Source organism: Aptenodytes patagonicus, chromosome 9 (genome assembly GCF_965638725.1).
Source record: "Aptenodytes patagonicus chromosome 9, bAptPat1.pri.cur, whole genome shotgun sequence".
NCBI lineage: Eukaryota > Metazoa > Chordata > Aves > Sphenisciformes > Spheniscidae > Aptenodytes > Aptenodytes patagonicus.
The window spans coordinates 1,541,073-1,562,269 of record NC_134957.1 but is presented as its reverse complement, the minus strand read 5'-3'; positions in this window follow the sequence as shown (position 1 = coordinate 1,562,269).

The window sequence follows — 21,197 nt, the reverse complement described above, 5'->3', positions numbered from 1 at the left end:
GTGAGAACTGGAGCAGCAGAAGGCAGCTATCCGATGGCCTGACCTGTGGCTCTAGAGTACCCTTGTGCTGAAGAATGACTGTGAGTCTTAACCTGTTCCCAGGACAAAAATGATATACCAATGCTATTTTTAAATTGCCCATTCTGTTTCTGAGGGGGGGAATCTTCAAGGAGTAGCGTTTTAGTAACAGTCAGAAGCTCAAACCAATAGCCTGATTCTTTAGAGGTATAATGGAAATCTTGGATTAGGGCAGTTTGCATACAGATAAATAAAATTCTCCCCAAAGGCTTACAGTCTTAATCTGATGGGCTGATAAAAAAATAATTTGATGCCACAGCAATAAGTGCAATACAAACGTCTGGAGAAGTTTATAGTCAAAGATTTGGGGATTATCTGATCTGGAAAGATCAGATAACTTTTTTCCAAAGTTCACTCTACCTACTAGAATTGTTGTTACTTCTTAATTTACCCTCCAGCTGGTAATTGCCTCATCTTTGCATTGGTGCCTGACTCTGCTGGTTGCTAGTTTTATAATTCTTCCTTTTTGTAGCTGACATCTTGGTTACTTCCTCTGCTCCTAATCAGAATCGATAAAGCTGAAGCTTTTTCTAGTGGCATGGTCCTCACGTCAAGGGAGAAAATAGCCCACTGCTGGTATGTAACATACTTTTGATAAAGGTAATCATAATTCAGCTTGTGCATACTTGGAAATATATAAGCAATTTTAACCTAGTAAAAGGTATGTGTGTGTTGAAGGAGTAACGCGTGTCCCATTTCCTCCTGGCTTGCACCTTACGTGGTATTTTAGGCTGTGCGTAGTGACAGGTTACCCAGAGATCTGGAGGGTGAGTTAAGCTCTCATGTAGCACTTTATGCTTTCCATACTCTGTGAAAGTGTTCTTTACTTGCACAGCATATGTAGCTTCTCAGATTTTTTTTTTCTTTTGTATTTCAGTTAAAATGTGAATAATTGTTCTTTGTGTACAGATGTGGTCAGGAAAAAAGTCTTAAAATGCAGAGTTATGTATACCTTGCTTAATGATAAAGTTTTTGGTCCCATGAATATTGCAGGACCCATTCAGCTTGAAAAGGTGATCACAGTTTTGAGAACAAGCTAGGGAATTAGGATGACTTTACTGACTGGCACTGGTTTGCATGTTCTTGTTGCCAGTCTTTTACACATCATTAAGTGAACTTCTTTTTTCAGTCCGTAGGCTCTATCTTTTGATGTCCAGCTCTGTTGGACCTGCTGATTACCTCTTCTGGGGAAAATGTGGTGGGATTTGTTCCAGGATGTATCTTACTCAGTAAAACAACATGGCTAGTTTTTGTCAGGAATTCCAGCGTCAGTGATACACAGGAGTCCTCCAGGGTTATTGAATGACCAGGTGATTTGTAGAAGATGCAGCCCAGATAACCTGGGAGTGGTGCTACAGCAGGAGCCCTGCATGGTTGACATTCCAGAAGGGATGATCAGGAATGGGGATTGCCTCCTCCTCTGTGTATTATTTTGGCTCTTGAATGCTGTTTTTTTCCCTGTCTTTGGGAGTGTTTATTGCTGCTGTTTGGGTTTTTCCCACTTTTTATTCATGAAATGAGTAATGCCTCTCTGAATTTGTACTGGGAGTGAAAGGTTCGGCTGGTTCTTTCTGAGCTGTTAGACTATCCACATATTCATTAAAAAGTTTTCTATTCGGGTCTCTGTTTCCTAAGCGTTTAGAAGAATTCAGTTTGCAATGTGAGAAGATCTCAGATGAAAATCTGTTTGGGACTGGAAACAGTTAGTAAATTTGCAGAGTGAAATTATAATTCTAGGCAGAAAAAGGGCATTTTTTTAGAGTTTGTTGGCACAGTTCAGAGGTTCATTTTGACATTGAGCTCCCACAGACTGTCTGGAGTGATTTTTTTTTTTTTTTTTTTTTTAAATAATTTATAGTTGGCTTAGGTGATCCAGAGCTCAGTTGTTCATACCTGCTTGGACTCTTGGCTGGCCTGTCGTTGTGTGGGCATTAGGTGTTCCCTCGTAGACCACAGCATTCTGCACTGGCTCGGGTCTGTTATCTCTTGGCAAGTGTAAAAGCACCTCTGCTGTCTTCCATACTGCCTGTTGATTGAGTTCCAAAATAAATCTGAGCTTTGATTCTTATACCTACAGTACATTGTGGCTCTGGCCTGCTAAAGACCGTGTGGAGCTGTGGAATGAGGACCAGGGCTTTGACATCTAATTTCCCGCCAGCCCCTTGCTGCCTTGCAAGCAAATATTCCCAAACCCAGCTAAAATGAGTGTGCAGGAGGCAAATCTCTTAAGGCTGACCTAAAATTTTAGTTACCCTGCCATCTAAAGACCACCAGAATCTCCTCATCCTCTTTTCAAGGAGGATTGTGTACCAGAGCTGCTTAGTCCTCTGGAAGGGGGTAAATACTGTAACTCTTTGGGATGCAATACTTCTTTCTTGGCCATTGCTTCTGCCCTTTCTTTCTTCTGTGCCCATATGGAAATTGCGGGAGGGGGAGGGTCAGGGTTTGGTCAGGCTTTCCAGACCTCAGTAGAGAGCAAGCTCTCATCTGTCTGCACAACACTGTGGGGAAAAGAACTGTAGGAACACTCCAGATTTTAAACATTAACTCACGGGACGGTATCAATTAATGAAGGAAAAAAATTAAAATTGGTCCATTGTAACATGTGTCCCCCATATGCAGTATTGTTCCAAAATACTTGGCCTCTGTTGCATTAACAACTTTGCCTTTACCTCCCTTGTTCAACATCATTGTAAAAAAAAAATTGCTTGGTTTCTTTTCCATTTGTTTTTCATTGCTTGTAACCTTTTCTTAGAAGTGTGGAAATAATTTTCCTTAACATGTTTTATGCACTGAAATAAACACACCACTGATCACCTGAGTCCCCTCCCCATGTTTCTTACGCAGTGCCTGCCAGTGTACCTTTCCATATTTTTACCCAAACCGTTGACGGCTGTCAATAAATATTACAAAGTCATATAACTCCTGCTAATGGGCACAGGCTCCTGTGCTGCATCGTTAGGTATGCTAAAGAGGGGTCATCCCTTTTCTTAACAATGGAATAAATCTGAAAAAATATTTTGCTTTGCAGAGCAGACCTGCCCTGGATCAGGCATTTAAATGCAGATTATTTTGGCCTATGCTTGTTAACTTCAGTTTTGAATATTTTACTCTCAGACATATTTTTGCAAATAGTGCCTATGTAGCTTTTTTATAGAGTGTGTATTCCTTGCTAATAGGTGGGTAGAGCACCGGCTTGTGAGGTTTACTTAGCCTCTGTCTGCGAGGCTCCCTTTTCTGCCCACAAAGGCTCCCAGCTTCAAAGGAACAACCTTGTGTAACAAAGGAACCTGCACCAGGGACAGGAGAACTGGACTTGGATGGGAAATCAAAGCAGCTTCTTAATTGCAGTTAAGAAAGAAAAGTCAACGTCTCAATTTGAAAGCCCGTGTTTCTCGAAAGGAGAGGGAGAGTTGCTGTCCCTTAGGGATGTTTTGTCGAGTTCAGGGTATTAACAATGAAAGGTTTGTTGCTGTAAATAAAGACAATTAAGTAAATCCCCCAGTCTGTCCCCAAAACAGAGACAGATTGCTTCTGTTGATATGCAACACTATTAACATTTGACTTTGTGTATATGTGGGATGTCTCAAGTGCTCATATATAACAAATGCCTCACTTTTCGCTGTAATCACATGAATGATGCCCTAGTTCCCATGAGTCACGGTGTGTTCTTTACAGTCAATTCTGAATAATGTTTTAAAATTATGTAGAATATGAGAGGATATACTTTTGGGTTTTTTTAAAACTTTTTTTAAAGCCATTTTCTGTATCTAACTATTATAGCATTACTGCATTTACTTGAACCAGGCAAAGACAACATGAAAGGTGGTTCATCATTCAGGTTTTTTTGTATTGCTGCTGCTGCTTTTTGCTGTAGAGATTTAAGGAGGGGATGTTTCTTCTGTGGCAAGAAGAAACAAAGAAAAGGAAACATCTGATGCCAACCAGATTATAGTGTATGCTGTCAGCACCTCTGCAATTTGGGGCAATTTTATGATTTACAGTCCTGTCAAATTTATCTTGTTTAATAACCCAGGAGGTTTCCATTTGGCCTGCAGTGACACAGTGCTGGGAAAGGAAAAAAATAAACATCTTCGCGTTATTCCCTGAGCTGTGACTTTTGTCATATGCCGTGGAATAACAATGCACACTCATCTGCACTGAGGCAGCAAGCCTCAAATCCCATTTCCGTGCACCTACCCGGGGGACGGGTCCGCTCCCCGCAGTGAGAGCGGCCGCCCAAAGCCAAGGACCATCGTGTGGCTGCCTCTGCCCCAGCTGGGGCTTTAGCCCGTGGCGCTGGGAAGCTGAAGGTCAGTGGAGGGAGCGTGAATTTGTGAAGGGAGGGTGCTGGCTGTGCCTGTCTGAGCAGGGACGAGTAAGGCTTATACCGTGGCTCCTGTGCAGGCAGCGGAGCCCTGAAAATATCTTCATCTGACAGTGTGGAAGAAGGATTTTTTTTTTTTTTTTTAAATCCTTGATTGTTCATGGAAATAATTTGAATCTTGGCTCTCCAAAGCATAGGGCAAACTTGAGCTGCAATCATTGCGTGTAGAGGTCACTGTAAGAGGATGTCTACGCGAGACCACTCAGTTTTAGCACTCGTCAGCCACTGATTTTGGAGAGGGTTGGGGTTTTTTTCCCCCATTTTCTGCTTAGTCCTTAAATATTTATCACACGTTTTGTCTCTTATTCTAGGCAGGTTGGGGCATGCAGAGGCTAAGCAGTTAGGAACGTGACTGTGACCTCTTTGTGTCACCAAACATAGGTCCTGTACTTAGTGATGCTGATGAGAAAAAAGCCCTGTTTGCTCTCCTCCTCCTTACTTCCTCCCCAAAGAAAACCCATCCTATTTGTAAACATACATTTGCATTAAACCAGGCATTAGATCTGGGAGTTTTAAAAGATGTCACACATTCTGCATCTCAGTCTTCATTTTTGCTGTCTATTCCAAATTAAGATGAATTTTTTTTAGCCTTCCATTAACACCATGTGGCATGAGAAACCATGCCATTCAATAAACAGCTGCATCTCGCAGCTTAGGGTTACTCCAGAAAATGCACTTCTTAAGGAATCGCATTTCCTTTTCCTCTTCCATATTTACACACTTATAAATGTGGACTTTCTGGAATTTAGATAACTTGATAGAGATGACGTGTGTCATATGGTCGCTGGGACAAATTCCAACTTCATTAACAGTCCACTGGCTGAAGGGAAATAGCAGTTACTATTTTGAGCAGTATAAAATCAGCCTATCAATTAGCAAACAAGTTAAAAATTTCAGGGGCTTCTTTTTACAGAAGCCTCTGCTCTGACTCTTCTCCTCCCCATGCCCCACACAGAGCTGACTTTGCAGTATCAAGCCATTAAACCCTGTGTTCATCTTACTACTCAGCCATTGGAAATGGCTTAAAATAAAGCAGAGGAATGCTCGATGTGTAAGATGCAAACATGAAAGCTACTAGGCAAAAGACACCTGTATATTACTAAATCTTACTGGCACAATGTTCACTGAGAATGGGGGGAGGGACCTGCTGGAAGAAGCCCCGAATGTTGCTACTGGTGGGCAAAAGCAGTGCCCTGAGAGCAGGAGCATCATGAATCTCCAGCGGTACATGAGCACCCAACAGTGTGGCTCTTCAGCTTCACAGGAACAAGCGCTGCTGTTGGGAAGAGCAGGACAAGAGTCTTGGAGGGGCATCCTTGGCCCTGGCTGTCTGTGAGCTGAGTTCAGGGACTGGGTCTTGGTAGGAGGGTGTGATACATCTTTATTTTCCTGATTCTCCTGTTCACTAAAGGAAGACTTTTCTTTCCTGTTCCTTTTGTAAGCCACCTGGAAAGTCTGCGTTCCCTTATGCATGAAATGGGAGCAAATAATTTATCACGCTCTTCTGATGCTGGTTGTCATCTAAGGTTTGAAGTACTTGTTTTCTCTGGCTGTTTATTGATCTTATTTATTTTTTTTTTTTTTCTCAAAAGCCCTAACATCTTGTGATCTGCCTGAAGGTAGATGATGGGTCAGGTTCAGAGTTTTTTGATGTCAACAGCAAAGACTACACTGTCAAGTTGCTGTATTGACCGCACATGGAAGACATAGGAGAACCTCATGAGGAAGCACTGGTTGCTTTATGAAAACAGTTCTTGAATTGCTGCAAGTAACTGGGCTCACTGCAGGAGTAACTGATTGAAAGTCTGGTACAGATTAAATGTCTAATGTGGTACAGGCTGCTCCTCCTGGCTCTGAACCATCCCTGCTCAAGTGTGGGAGGTGGCTGCAACCTGGCTGGCTTGCCATGCTGAAATAGCACTGCCACATGCGGGGTGAGAGGGCTTCCCCGTCTTCCAGATGAGTAACTGCTTAAAAAAATGTGGTGGCGTCTCAGCCAGCTGTGTTCTGAGCCAAGTGATGCTCGTCCCTGTTGGTTAATGCCTCTGCCAAAATGCTGTGCATCGCTGCTGTGTGATGTGAACCATGAGCTCCTGAATGCACCTGTGCTGCTCTTGCAGAAGGTGGTATGCCCCTTGATCAATTGTCAGTGTCTACTCACTAACTGAAGACTTTGTCCATGTGATTTGACAATCTTCAGTAAAATTACTCAACCAGACTAGTAAGTAAGTCTGACCAGGCCTGTGACCTCGTCTGCAGATCCTGGATGGCACGTTCTCAGATGCATTACACTAAGGTATGAATATCGGATACCGTCGTGTGCCTTTCAAAACTGGAGAGTAATGTTTTGGAAGGGCCCAGTCAAAAGACTGCAAAGTGGCTTCTTCTCTGGCCGTATTGGTTTTTTTGAGAAGCCAAAGCATGCGATGTCAAGATCCCAGCAAGGGAGACCCCAGGTATCTGAATTTACTACCACTAGAGATACCCATTTGGGTTTATTAGGTGATTTCTTTGGTTTTCCTCTTCCTTCTGGTCCCTACCCCTTTGCTTGGAAAATACACAGACGACTTCACGTCTGACAACTCAGAATATTGGAGGGGAGTGTTTCCCCACAGGCACCTCTGCTCCTGCAGATCAGAGCAGTTTTGGCACTCTGCAGGGCCTGTCATGCAGGCTCGTTACCATAGCACTGTGGAGGTCATCAAGGAGAAGGTCACCAGTGCACAAGCTGAGCTGCAATAATTATTTTAGTAACGCTGCTAACGATAGTGGAACTGAGCTGAAAATGTTCTTGTCTGAAAGAGTCGAGCCACAGAAAGCCACCTACTTTTTCTCTATACAACAGAAACTGGGTCTGCTCCTAAATGCAGTCAGTTTTGGAAACTAACCTTGCCTGGAATTGCAGGGGTTAATGCCCATCTCTGCTTTCAGATGAAAACTTCAAGGTATGTTGAAGTGTGTGAAGTGGCTTGCAGTCCCATTGCGTGTCTTCTGCTGTGCTGCCTGCTCTGTATTTAGGCTGTCTTGTCTTGCTAATTTACATCACATCTGTCAGCTGTCTGTGGCTAGAAACAAATTGTAAACAAGCTGTCAAGGTGGAGTGGGATGAATTGTTTAAAAAAAAAAAAGGCAAAAAATCAAACCACCTTGAACGGCTAAATAAAAAACTTGAGTGGCTAAATAGCAGCTAAATCTTCTTTCTTCCATTTTTAGTGCTTGTTCCATCATAGATGATGGATGATGGTTTATACATCAACATTTGGTTGTAAAAACGTGCAGTACAGTGGCAAATATATGGCAGCTTCAACCCTTCTCCTTCTCATTGCCTCTAGGAAGTGCTTTACCACTTCTTAACAAGCTCCCACTTTTGCTTTCCATCATTAAGACGCTGGAAAGAGGTGCAGTAGTTTAGTGGCAGCTTGTTCTTAGAAACTGTACAGCCCCACCAGCCATTTTGCCAGCAACATTTGTCCTATTCAGACCTTTCAAATTGTCTGGTATTTTTTTGCTTCATTTACCAGGTTTGCATAATAGGAGGACTCTGGTAATATAATCGCAGACAATATAAGAGAAAATACATTCTGTAGGCAACACAAGAAAGCTTCACAGTTTACTTATTCAGTAAAAGTAACTTTGGTTACTTATTAGAGTATCTATCACCAATAATTGTGTGTTCACAGCTGAATGAAGTGATAAACAAGAAGGATGTAACAGGGGAACTGATTTCCCTTGGTTGAAAAAGATGCAATGTTAAATACTCAGATGCAATGTTAAATGTTCATTTAAGGTCCATTTTCCTTCCAGCTCCAGTGAATGATGAGGAACAGCGTGAGATGTTTGTGTGTGGGTCACAGATCAGATTTACGTGTCTTGATTAAAAGCTATTTCAAGTAATTTTAGGCTCAGAAAAAAGATCTGGAGCGTATTACTACAGGCACAGGGTGGTGCGAGTTTTGTTCGTGGCTGTCACCAAGCAGTGAGGGAGCTTTTTTTACCAAAACGATGTGATAAAATTACTGGTAAAATGAGTTTTATGAAAGCTACAGTGATTTTAAAGTAATTTTAGTAAAAAAAATACTGCTTATCTTTCAGCCTGTTTGATAGGTTCTTAGGGTTTTGCTGCTTAAGGGTGGTGGAGGCCAGGGAAGCACTCAGGCCCTGTGCATGCCCTTTTGCAAGGCTGCCTGGTACCCAAGAGCTTCAACACTCGGGGCACAGCTTCCTCCAGACAGGGGAGCATCTCGTCTGCAGCCGGGCTCGCTGCAGGCATGCTCAGCCTCATCTCTTGCAGCCTCTGTTTCCATTTGTAAGAGGGGCCGGATTCAGCGCTCACCTGCCCAGCGGTTTTGGGCTGCCTCCGTTGTTCCTGGCTGCTCCTCGCTCGGCTGTGCCATTTGAGTGGGTGATCTCCAAACTGGATGCCTTCTGGAGAATGTGAGAATTACTTTGGTCACTTCATTTTCTCAATATGGAAGCTAAATGAAGCAGAGAAGGCAAATGAGTTCTTGTATGCAAAGTGGTATTTGCTGTCTAACCAGATCCCCAGAGGGTCCCACTGCCAGGCAAAATCTGTAAGTCTGAGGGTTTTTTTTTTTATATATCCCACCCCCCCCAAGAGTTGCCATGTGTTTCAAAAAGTGTCGTTACATTTTTTTGCTGATGGGTAGTCTTTATGACAATAAAAATAAACCTGTGGGTGTGATTGTTTTTGTCTTCCTGATGCTATTTTGCAAGGTAACTAGTGCTTTCTCTTGCCTATAAGTCACCTAAACAAATAGCCTAGTTGCTGGTGAATGAGGGAACTGACCTTGAGGGGCAGGGAGGGAGAAAGACGTATGCAACAGTTGAGCCCAAACTAGCGTCTGGCAGTGGGGCCCCGTGACCAGCACGCTTCATGGGAGGTGCTTTGTACTGTCTTGAGAATTCCCAGTTGCTTCCTTTAACACTTCTGTAAAACGTATATTTTTTTTGCAAATTAGGCTTTTGTGTGAAAGGGCAACACAGGGCTCGTGCTTCTTCCCACAGGCTGGAGTATTTCTGCAGGGATGATGTGAAAGCAACACCCACTTTGGAGAAATTCAGCAAGCAACTGCCTGCAATTCGGAGGCCAAGTTCTTGTAATGAAGAGACGAAATGAAAGCTACGATTTAAGAAACCAAAATGAGCCTGGCGTAGATGTAGAGCATTTCAGTGAGGTGTTGTTTCCACCTGGCACATAACCCTGCTAGGTCGGTATGGCTTGTGTCGAGGACCTCCAAGTGGTGCCATAAAGGGAATGAAAGGATGTAGCTGTGGGTACGATGTATGGTCTGAGCACAATGAGGTGTACGGTCTAAGTTACACATGCACAAGATTATTGCTATCTTTTGCATGTTGTGGTTTGGGGTTTTTTTTCTGTTATATTCTCACAAGAAAATAACTGATTGCTTTGACTATTTTTACCACTCAGAAAAGCATAAAGCCAACGTTTAGTTTCTTTGATGTATTTTTCAAGTATGTAAGTCTGTGCTGTTGTATTAGGTAAGACTAACCATGATTTGCTAATGAGAATTCCCGTATTCCCAGAGACAAACCAAGAATATTTTTAGCAAGAGGACAGACTAACGAGACCACCACGAGGATACGTAGTCACATTAAATATTGCTATTTAATATACAGACATTTTGCAAAGGATTAGACATTGTGAATCCAATGCTCTTTCCAAGTAGGATAAATATCACTTCAAAATTATATTTAATTGTCCACTCTAGACTTGTATGTCATTTAGTGAGTCTAGCCATGCTATCAGTGACTTACGTCAGGGAAAGCCTGCTGTGACCTTACAACACACAAACCTCTAGACAGTCCTTCTCCATCCTTCCCTCAGGGCAGTCTGTTGTTCAGGAACAAAGACTTGGCATAAAAGAAAATAAACTTTAGCTATACCAATGGAGGGAGGGAAAAAAAAAAAGAAGCCTATTTCTATGTGTAGAAGAGCCCTTGAAACCAATGGTCTTGGGATACCTGGATGGGTCTGATGGCCTGGGGCCCCTTGAGCTCTGGATCCAGCCTACCTTAAAGAAGGTCCTGAAGTTGCCATTGTAGAAAGGAACCTGCTTTGAGGCTGGGAGGTCTCTGGGAAAGACCAGCAATGGGGATTAAAATACTTTCTTTAAAATAATTAAACCCAGAGGTTTAGCAGTAGCTGCAAAATGGGTTAATTCCCAATTGGAGTTGCCTCTTACTAAGCGTCTGATGGCGTGAGAGCCGACATGCAGAGCTCCTGCCGAACTGCACTAAATGAACTCCTGATGGCTTTTCTCCTCCAGCAGGATTAAAGCTGCCTTCCTCAAATTAAAGCTGCCTTTTTCATATACAAAGTGCAGCAGCAAAACTCACTGGCATGGTAAGCAAACTGATCAGATGACTCATTGCCCTGGTTCACGGAAATGATCCTTGAGGGCTGGTTGCAAATGCTAAATGATGACAAGTGCACCCACCTGAAGCAAAAGGACCACCGGAGCCCTGGAGCATGTTGCCCAGCATGCCAGAGAGGGAGAGCTCAGGATCACAGCTGGTCCCTGGGGAGAAAAAGCTTTGCCCTCCGAGGCCCCCATCCTGGGGGAAAGATGCTGCAATTAAAGCTGGCCCCTGGGGCAGGTAGGTTTCCCTGTTCTCATCACTCATCTCAGTGCATAACACCTATGAGTGAGCAAGAGAGTTACTGATGGCCAACACATCCCTGCCTCCGGCTCAGTAATTGGGCCCTGAGACAGCAGCACCTGCCCAGTAAACATTTGCAGCTGCAGCTGCCTGGCCTCTGTGCGGAGGGGCCCCAGCCTGCACCCACTTGCATGAGGACGTCTCCAGCAGTGGCACCATGTCGCTGAGCTTGCATGTTCAGTGAGGTCCCTGTGCACGGTGAGCCCTGTGTGAATATCCCCGACGACACCAGGGACTGTGAACCTCTGCATGAGCAGAAAACCCTTTTCCTTGTGTGCAGGGGAAGAGCCCAGGTTGGTACCCAGTTCTCTGCAGAGATTTTTAGCTGCTCAAGATGGGATACGTGTCTCTGTGGTCTTTGGGCCCTGCTGCTCACCTTCCCCTGTGCCCCTCCATGTTACAGCTGCCATCCCCTCCTGCTAGGGGAGAAGTTTCCCTTCTCTGGGCAGCAGCTTGCAGGAAACCTGGGGGCCATTTACCCTGTACTGAGGCTGTGCGGGCACTGCCTTGGCAGGCGCTGGCAACGGCTCCTTCCTGCACTGCAAAACCTGGATGTGGGGAAGGCACCTGTGCAAAACGGGGATGTTTCCAGCAGGATCGGTGCCCAGCCTGGCCTGGCAGGTTGTGCCCATATGGGAGAACGCATCTCTTTTTGAGGGTTTTGAGCTGAGCGACAAAATGCGTAAGCCATTTCGTGAGCTGCAGACCTAAAGGGTGGAGGGGAGAGCACCCAGCCCTGCCTGTGGGGAGGAAGAGCCCCGTGGCTGGGAGAGAGAAGGAAACGGAGCTCCACTGGCACGGCATGCTCAAGGCAGAAATCCACTGCAGTCGCCATCACGACGTGCACAAGCGAAGGGAGCAAAGTCACGGGGAGCACAAGTTTTAAATAATGTCAATATGTTCTCAGGGTGAAAGTTTGCTTTATGTAATTGCTGGTAAATACCAGCACTGTGATATTTCCTTGTGTCTGAACAGGCGCAGGCTGCTTCTCTGCAGCTGGTGACTTGGATGGAGCCTGGGGCTTCAGCAGGAAAAGTAATGAAAGGACATGCACTGCCCAAGTTGCTCTTTGGGAAGTTCATGGATACACACTGAAACAAGAAAACCCCAGCAAGCCTCCAGCTCAAGCAATGCCTGTGGGATCTCCAGGGGGAAAGTCCAGTGGTCAGTCATCCATCATCTTGTAGGGTTTTGCAAAGAAAATTTTTATTCCCCTCCTCCAGGTGAGAAGACTAGAGCTCACGAGAGGGACGGTGTGAGCAGGGTCACTGGCTGCCCGCAGTGGGGAGGGCTGACCCGGCTGTGTGGCTCAGCAAAGGTAGGGAAGATTGAGTCTGGCTTGGTGGGAAGGAAAATACAGAATATGTTAGAGGTCTAGAAAACTGAAGGAAAAATTAGTGCAGTAACAGGAGCAAGGGAGCATTCCACAAAAGGGGAAGATGTGCAGGAGAAAAGGTGCTTTTGTATCACTCCAAGGTCGCATCGGTCCCCAGCACATCCGGCACCGTACCCTCTCTGCTCTCAGATGCTCCCCCTCTGGCACAGTACCAGCTCCCAGATCATGCTTTGGAGGGTCTCGATGGCCTGGGATTTCTGATCCATGTGTTGGCGATGCTCGGGAGGACAACTGCTGCGCTCAGTGGGCACACAGTGGGTACACAGTGGGCAGGCTGCGTCTTCCTGGTGGTGGAACTGGGAGCAGAGCTGAGCCCTCTGGTTACCTCTGGTCTCTGCACTTGCCATCATTGTGAATCTCAAACCCCAGGTTGTAATGAGATTGTCATACAGAACAAAAAGTGGTATTAAAGAAAATTAATAAATGTCAAAATCCATGTAAAAAAAAAAAATAGTTCTCACTAGTGATATGCAGCATGACACCCCCAGACTTGTAATTTCCAATTTCATCTTCTCTGGCTGACCACAGATATGAATTCATTCAAATAGCAAGGAAGGAATTAAGTGTTAATTTAACAAAAAGGAAAGGCTACTAAAGAATTAGATTAGATTCTTAAATTAAATATAAACCTGTAAAAAGGCTTTCTGAGTGTTCCCAGCCTGTCTCCTTGATAATTCTCTGCAGTAATAAAACAAAATGGTATTAAGTGTCTGGTAAAGGGCTGAGGCACTACCCCCAAGCAGCAGAAGTGCGCTGATCCTTATAATGTCATTTTTTTGGAATAAACTTGAAAATTTCAGTTTGCCTCCTTGGTGTACCCAGAGCGGCTTGAGCTGGGAGCAGCTGAAACTGCTGGCAGGAGTAGGTGAGTTCAAGGCATGGCCTGGGCTGAACATCATCCTTCATCGTCGGCGAGGGCTATACTTAGAAGCAAGGTATTGAGGCTTGCATATCAAATTTTAAATAGGGTTTTAATAAGCCCTTTCTCTAATGGAGCATCCAATCGTGCTCCGTAATTAAAGATCACGGTCCAGCCAGCTCTGCCTGCAGAGGGGGAGGCAGACCCTGTGCACCACTGCTCGCTTCTCTCTTATCTTCCTGGCTTGGCAGAGGAGGCTTCAGAGACCTGTCACAGCGGAGATAAGGACAGAAGCAAATTAAGATTTAGGAATTTATTCTGGGACTTTTCTAGGCAAAAAGAGGTTTTTAATTGGTTTTCAATTCTGCGGCAGCCAAAGGTCTTTAATTAGGTTTTACATCATTCTCCAGTATCACTCTCCTTTTCTAGGCTTAGCCCACCATGATTTGGGCTTCTTTGAACAGATAAAAATTTACTGTTTGTCTTTGTTTCAAAAAATCAAGGTGCTGAATGATTTCATGTAGATGTTAAATAGCAAATTAATTGTTGAAACTTAAGCCTGCTAAAGACAGTGTTTTAGTCTAATGCTGCTGTATTTAGCTGCTATATTTAGCTTGTCTGATAAATGTAGCATTAAAGACCTGCTAACTTTATTTTTAATTATTTTTTGTTTTCCTTGCATTATTTAGCTGGTGAACTGGCTTTAAAGTTTTCAGCTGGAACTCTTTATTTTTTTTTTTACTCACTTTCCCAATTTTTAAAATCTTTAAAAAAGCCTTACAAATATCCTGCCTTGCAGAGCTCTGCTGCAGCATTGACAGTTTACAGAGTTAATTTTGGCAAACATAAAAAAAATAAAAGTATGCTTGTATAATCCTTAATCAATTGTTTTTTTAATGGAGGTCCTGCTCTGCAGAGCGATAGCTGGGACCAATGGGTGCTGGCTTCGCTCCAGGCAGGCGTGCAGACGAGCACCAAAGCCCCTTCCTTGCGCCGTGTGCCGGGAGCAGCACAGCCTCCAGGAGGTGAGCCCTGACCAACACCTTCCAAAGTCAGTAAAAATGGTCCTTCTGTCTTGAGCAGATTTAGGGCTGGACCAAAAATGCATCAATACTCTACTAAGAGTCCAAGTGGTGGATTATTACTCAAGTCCAGGCAATAGATTTGTTAAAAAACAACCAAACAAGTGAGGAACCACACTGTCATTCATCCCGTCTGGCTGAATATGAACTAACTCTTGGGACTAAATTACTTTCTGGGTATTTCCATTGATTTAACTGGAATTATGAAGAGTGAATGCTGCTCTGCTATACTGCATGTTGTGAGGAAAGAAACTTTATCAGTAGATAGGGAGATTTGTCTCTGTATACTGATTTAATCTATCCCAAAAAAAGTTTTAATGCCTAAAATCTGCAGTGGTATCGGAGGTTGATCTTTCCCCTGTGTTCACATCTGCATGTGGACGATGTGGTGACGTGTCTCAGCAGTACAGTGGTTTTCAATTGTGGTACAGGCAGAAAACGTGGGTGAATGCGTGGGCGATGACGAGCCTGGAGGAGCTGTTTGGGACAAATGCTGGCTGATCCCAGTGCATCATCAGGGAAGTAATCGTGCCCCTGTACTCGGCCCTGGTGAGGCCGCACCTCGAATACTGTGTTCAGTTTTGGGCCCCTCACTACAAGAAGGACATCGAGGTGCTGGAGCGTGTCCAGAGAAGGGCAACGAGGCTGGTGAGGGGTCTGGAGAACAAGTCTTATGAGGAGCAGCTGGGGGAACTGGGGTTGTTTAGCCTGGAGAAAAGGAGGCTGAGGGGAGACCTCATCGCTCTCTACAACTACCTGACAGGAGGTTGTAGCGAGGTGGGTGTCGGTCTCTTCTCCCAAGTAACAAGCGATAGGACGAGAGGAAATGGCCTCAAGTTGCGCCAGGGGAGGTTTAGATTGGACGTGAGGAAAAATTTCTTCACTGAGAGAGTGGTGAAACATTGGAACAGGCTGCCCAGGGAAGTGGTGGAGTCCCCATCCCTGGAGGTATTTAAAAGACGAGTAGATGAGGCACTTAGGGACATGGTTTAGTGGGCATGGTGGTGTTGGGTTGACGGTTGGACTCGATGATCTTCGAGGTCTTTTCTGACCTTAATGATTCTATGATTCTATGATCATGCCCTGCTTGGGGGACCATCGCTTGTCTTCAGCCAGAAGATGCAGCACCAACCCGGGGGTGAAACTGCGGCAGCTAGCACCTCTCCAGCACCATCCATGGACACTACTGATGCCGTTTTCCTCCCAGTGACTTGCAGTGCCATTTCGGTAACGCTTCTAGTCCCCGCAGCTTGCACAAAACCCTGGGTACCTTTGGACATGGGTCCCCTGTGCTGCACCCATGTCCCCTGTGTCTGTTCAGCTCCCAGCAGTGCAAAGCAGGAGGTTAATCCCAATTACAATACAGGCTTATGTTAATAAATAAATGATAGTATAAGGGCTTTATCCAGGGCAGGGGAAAAAACCAAACGTGGTCAAATCACATTCGTTCCACTATTTAAAATTATTATTATTCTGTCTGCATGGGAGAGATTGCTGGTTTTGCTAGTAATTCCCATGAAGAAAGGCCTTTTCACGTGCACCCAGGTGCTGCAGGCTCTGAAGGGAGACGCTGCTGCTGCTGGCTTATGGAATGGGACAGGCCTTGTGCTTTAACACTAATTGATCATTAGTTAGATAATAAGCCGCTGTTCCTTAGTCAACAGCCGTGGCTGTACAGTTTGTTCCACCCTCTCTCAAGGGTCTTGTTCTCCGTGCTCTCTGCTGGATTTTCTTTAAGGACAGCCCCAGTTCAGCGCAGCTGCCTGTGATGCTGAACACCTCTGGGCAGCTGGAAGAAGTTCCCCAAACTTCTCCCACTCTGTTTGACTCCTGTCGCTTGTTCCAAGGAGGAGCTCAGCTCCCCGGGGCTCTCGGGGAGGGTTTGGTGCTCCCCAACACCTTGTGAACGGCTTTGTCGCTGCCTACATGCTTTGCCTGTGTTTCAGCCCCTTGTTACCGCTTAGGGGCTGCAGGGAGGATCAGCATTAAAATGGTTAAAAATGTGTATTTGGCCAGGGAAAGGCTCTGGCAGACCCCCATCAGGCCATGTATGCCATATTGTACATATACTGTATTGTATGTACACCATGTTGTATGTACATTGTAGTGCAGCCTCGGGAAGGGCTGATCAGTGACCAAAGTGTCTGCAGTGCTGTTGGTCTTCCTTGGGACCGCTCCCTCTAAAACATGAAGGGATCAGTTTGGTGGGTAGATTTCCTTGGACAAAATTAGCAAATTGAGTGTGCTGAGAAGTCTGGGAGTTTTGCTTTCTATCCTAGGAAGCGTTTCTAGAGGAGCGGATGCTCAGCAAAATCTGTTGCTCAATGCTGACTCCACAGCTGATCCAAAATAGCAGTAATTTTTCCATAGATATTTACAAAAGCTTTTTTATGCTGTGGAAATACTTCTATTAATTTCTGTTTATGCACTCTCTTGTAATATTTTTTTTCTTTTTGGCCTTCTTTGAAAATCGTGGTATTTTCAGTTTAAAAATTCAATGGGAAAGAGTGAAAAATGCCACCTGTTTTTTTTCCTGTGAAAACTGCAGTTTCTGATGAACAGATGTCCTCTATCGGATGTGTGCTTCGATGAGAGGGGCTGGGCGGCTCTGCCTGCCCATGGAAAAGCCCAGGGCTGCCTCTGTGCCCAGCCCCAGCATGCCGCCGCTTGGGATCCTCCTCAGGTCCATCAGCCGCCTTGCAGCTGCAGAGGGATTGGGATGGTTTTGGATGCAAAAACATCGCCTCCCCTCAGCCAAGCACTGATCCTGTCCTGGGGAAATCCAGCAGCGAGCGGGGTGCCTGTCCACCCTCCCCTGCATTCCCCGTGCTGCATCTGGGTCTCAGTGAGCTCCTGACTGAGGTTTGGTCCTCCAACCTGGGGCTCATGTGGGTACGGAGATGCTACTGCTTTAATAATAAGCTGCTGTTTGTCTCAGCGGACACCGTCAGGTAAATGGAGTGTGAAAGCATAATGTCTCTGGCATAAATGGGAGAGCATTAAGATTAACGCAGTTTGTTGATGTAATTGGTAGCTCATTAGGGTGAGTGCTAAGCTTGCCTCACCACAATGCTGTGGTCCAGAAGCTGCCCCAGCTGAGCCTTCCTGGTGCTGGGGCAGGACTGGCAGCCTCAGCCCTGGGTGCCCGTCCTGGCAACTGGCTGTGCCACTGCTCCTGCTTGCCCCCGTGCCCTGATGGTCCTGGCTGAGCTGAGGAAATCCTGCAAACCTCCAAGGGTTTGGTGACCACGGGCAGGTCACCGCAAGGCCTCCTGGCTTGGTGCAGGAGTTGCTGTCACCCCTGTGTGGACTAAATCCTTTGCACCAGCTGAGCCTTTGCTCCCTATGGGGCAGAGGCCTTGCAGACATAGGCTTCAGCAGCTGACGTTATAAAACCCTTTTTTCCTCCACTGCTCGATGATTTAGACGTGAAGTTTTTCTGGGAGGCAAATGGGAGCATCTCATACTCCGTGTCCTGCACATCTCCTTGCACAGAGGAGCTCAAATGCCATCTGGGCCCCCAGGATCAGCGCAGCACAGACAGCAGAGACAAGCCAGCGATACACCGACCTGTGTGGGGCTGGTTAGCATGGCATCAGCGTGGGTAATAATGCTGTCACATGCACTGAAGACACTTCAGCAGCAATACTGATGGCTCTTCAAGAGGGATGATTCTGGTGGAGTGGTTTTCAATTTGTTCCTGGCCCATACGTCTCTCCTCTTCAGCATGGTGGTAGAAATTGCTTCATTATAAACTATTTCACAGCAGCAGACCTCGAAAGTTTCTGAATTAGGAGCAAATTGCACCATTGATTAAATTTTTTTTTTTTTTTTCCTCCCCCAGATCTTGATTCTTCAGGAGATGAAACACGTTTCTTACTGCTTCCGTTCCCAGGGGCCTGGGGCAGTAATTACCAGCCCAGTGCAGAGCAGAGGTGAGCCATGTCTCCTTGCAGCGCACTCTGCTCTTTAGCTGTATTAGTCCTTCTGATATCACCACCTTTTCTCTGACTCTCAGGCTGACCGCTTCAAGGTTTAAAAAAAAGGAAAAGAAAAGCCTGGTGTAGTACAGTGCAGTTTTACATAGGTTTGATGTTACGTCTTCCTCTGTAAGACAGCTATTGCCTTGAACGTGAGCCTGGCATGTTCCTCGAACATCACAGCTGCTTCGTGGACCAGGATCCTTAATGGGCACCATGAACAGGATTGTCATCACTGATAACGTCCTTGCTCTGAGAAGTCCCATTGCAGCACAGCCTGCTGGCAATCCCCACGGAGCTGGCTCCTGCTGTTAATTCCCAACCGCTCCACCTCTGAGCAGTAACTCACACAGGGAGATTTCACTGACTGCAGCACTCTGGATAGATGAGGACAAGCGTGTTTCCCTAGTCCAACAAGGTAGTTTTCTTATAAGGAATGACGTGCTATTGGTCTGGCATGATTTCCCATGGATGAGAACACATGGCATTTTATTCTGTTTTCCACTTGTTTTTATCCTGTTGTCTTATAGCTGATATTATTACATTCTGATAGAACAACAGAAATGCTGTCCCCCTAATTAGATTTATCACAAATGCCCAGCCTCCCAAGCATTGACAATTAGCAAGTGTTCTTCGGATGGAGATAATTGTCCAATATGGGAACATCGATAAAGCAATAGAGTGATTAACAAAACACCAAAAACGTATGGATAAATCTGAAGCTGTCTGATCTGGGTTTTCTCAAAGCAAGCAAGCAAATAATCAGGTTAGTCAGAGGACAGATTCATCACCACCATGAAACCAAATTGGTTTTTATAGGATCGCGTGATTGAAAAGATTCTTGCAGGCTGATCTGGCTGGAGGCCAGTGAGATATGATTGAAAGTATTTGGGAGACTGCAGCTTCCTTGCTGTAGCCTGCAATAATTACTTTGAGCAAGAAGGTTAGTCAATACCTGCGTACGTCTCTTGTTCATATTGCCTGTAATTCATCTAATCTCATATGTGCATCTTTTCAAAGCTATTTTTTTTGGTTCTCTGCACTGTGTTGGAGGAACAACAGAAAAAAATATGCCTTAATAGCAGTTTACATTGATTCTTGCACCAGAGAACTGCTGAGGTGCTGGTAGGCTGTGCTGTGCAAGCACTGCTGTTCGTGGAAGAACCGTTTGGGCTATTTGGGTGATGTGGTATTGGCCAGTGTTAGGAAAAGGAAGGATAACAAGGAGGCCTGGGTTAACACTTCTCCCTGGATAAAGCTAACGACTGTATCTAAGCATCATGAAATTTTACAGTCAGTCTTGCAATTTTGCCTTGTTATTAGCTACTTTGTGTGATGCTGTACCAGGTACCATTGGCCTCCGGAGAGTTGGGCTGAGAGCATCTCCCCTTAGACCGTGTTACTTTTCTGCACCTTTGTGTTTCAAACGTGTTTCTGGATCTAGCCACCTATCTCTGACTATTTCATATGTTTCAGTCCATAAGATTTCCTTGCTAACTTCCTGGCACAAACGAGAAGTCTAAAGATGCGCAGCTTACATGGTTTGTCTGATCCCAAGCTTTCCCACTCTGGAAAGCAGGGAGGTGATTGCTATGAGCTAATTCTTGCTGTTGTCTCTGCCTTGTTTTGTTCTTTGCCAAATGCTAGAAAGTGGGTTGCTATTGTCTTAGGCTTCTGTTTGGAAGTATCAGTTCCATAACTAATTATGTATGAAATCAGACTGGTTTTTTAAACACTTTGAAGTTTTTACAAGCATGACATAGAGTAAGAATAGTATGGAAATAGACCAATATTTCCCCTTACTTTGAGGTTACTAAACCCACATCTAATTACAAAGTGATTAAGACTGAGTCACCACAATTGTGTCTCTTCAGAACATAGTTTTCAAGCAGTATTAATACTCTTAAATATAAAACATTTCATAAATAGGAGTGCAGGAGCTGCGAGGTTAGACTCTCCGTGCAGTCTGAATTTTATGCTGAACTCCAAGTTGCCTTTCAGTGAGTGACAGCATTATATAAAACATCAAAGCCATTCTGTGTGCTGCATGGAAAAAAGACCTATCTGCTTAAAAAAGCAAAATCAATGATGGAAGACATTGCTTAGTTGTCTGTTTCTACAACTTTTCCTAGTCTTTTTTTAATAATAATTTATTTATAAGTTGTAGGATTAATGCCTGAGCTGCTTTAAAATGAGGGCCTGGGGGTACTCCAAGGTTAATAATCGTATTTTTATTTTCATAGTTATCAGTTATTAAAAGCTATTGCACCCGGTGATAACAGTTACCCAGAACAACAGATAATTGAATAAGTTTAATGGAGCCTTGATTTTAAAATACTTGCTTTGAATGACAATGTGCAAAGTTAAATAAGTGATGGATGAGCAAGATTAAATGGAACAGAACTCTAATCTGCCTTACATAATATAGGAGACATTAATATAATTCTAAAATACCTGTAGTTAAAGGCTATGAATGTCATAGTCAAGGAGAACAGCGATGCCACTAGAAAATATTATGTTCAGGGTCTGGGTGCAGTTTTACATAGAGCAGGCCACACTGAGCAAGCTGAATTTGAAAGTCAAATGCCTGAACACATCCGTAGGAAAGCACATGCTTGTTCTGACTGGACGGCAGCGGCAGCTCGTGGAGGTGTGGGTTAGTTTTGGGCTAACACCCAGGTCTTGTTGGGACCATCTGGGCTTTTGCTCTGCC